The sequence below is a fragment of the Schistocerca gregaria genome, chromosome 9 (assembly GCF_023897955.1).
Source record: "Schistocerca gregaria isolate iqSchGreg1 chromosome 9, iqSchGreg1.2, whole genome shotgun sequence".
Lineage (NCBI taxonomy): Eukaryota > Metazoa > Arthropoda > Insecta > Orthoptera > Acrididae > Schistocerca > Schistocerca gregaria.
In genome coordinates, this window is record NC_064928.1 from 253954345 (window position 1) to 253955463 (window position 1119).

Genomic DNA, 1119 nt, shown 5'->3' on the forward strand with positions numbered 1-1119 from the left:
CCCGGGATCTCCTGCTTACATGGCAGTCGATTCCCGTAAGAGTTCGGGCAACCTCTTACGGGAATCGTCACCTTCGTGTGCGCGAGTAATGAGTGGGTGGGCAAATGTCTATAAGGTATAATACATATGTAGATTGTGGACAGTTGGTAACGTGGGTCTCACCGGAGGCGTGCAAGGGTAAGTCACATAAGCTTCAACAATCTGTGTCCTCGGTGGCTCAGATGGATAGAGCATCTGCCATGTAAGCAGGAGTTCCCGGGTTCAAGTCCCGGTCGAGGCAAACATTTTCAGCTGTTCCCATCGAGGTGTGTCAACAACACCTGTCAGCGGCTGAGGGTTTCAATTAATTATAATTTATTCTAAAGAAGCTGCACTGTCATCAATGGTATCAGCTCATTCGAGAACAGTTACTACCTTCGTATCTTGAGTACTGCTCTAGTGTTTGGGATCCATACCAGGTCGGATTGAAGAGACACATCGAAGCAGTTCAGAGATGGGCAGCTAGGTTTCTTACCGGTAGGTTCGAACAACACGTAAGTGTCACAGAGATGCTTCGGGAACACAAGTGGGAATTCCTGGAGGGAAGTCGACGTTGTTTTCGAGAACATTTAGAGTCGGTATCTGAAGCTGACTGCCGAACCATTCTACTGCCACCAACATATACTGCTCGTGGGGACCACGAACATAAGATACGATAAATTAGGGTTCACGCAGAGGCACACAGACGTTTCTGTTTGCGAGAGGAACAGGAAAGGAAATGACAGGTAGTGGTACACGGTACCCTCCGCCACACACCGTACGGAGGCTTCCAGAGTATCTGCGTAGATGTAGATTTGGTTCTGGCCGCTTAATGATATAGTTCTTCACCAGTAAACCTCACACTACCGATTCTTAAAAAAAAACGAAATCTCATGTATAAAACAGCTTCTAACGTCTGATAACAAGTGAGTTAGAGCGTCAATATTTGACTTTAAACTGAACCGAGAAAAAGTTTACGGAAGGTCGAATTTATGTTTAAAGTTTACTGGAAGTGCTAAGTGTTCACATCATTAAAGCCTGGTTGAGTAAAGTCTGGATATTACTTGCGCTCAGTTTTCGGGGAAAGTTAGTTTTTCATGC

At 45.5% G+C, this 1119-nt stretch overlaps 1 non-coding gene across 1 annotated transcript; it reads left to right on the top strand.

Annotated features, from left to right (window-relative positions):
- Nucleotides 1-206: 206 nt before the first annotated feature.
- On the top strand, nt 207-280 carry Trnat-ugu (transfer RNA threonine (anticodon UGU)). The gene has a single exon. It is a non-coding gene; the product is annotated as a tRNA-Thr (tRNA).
- Nucleotides 281-1119: the final 839 nt, after the last annotated feature.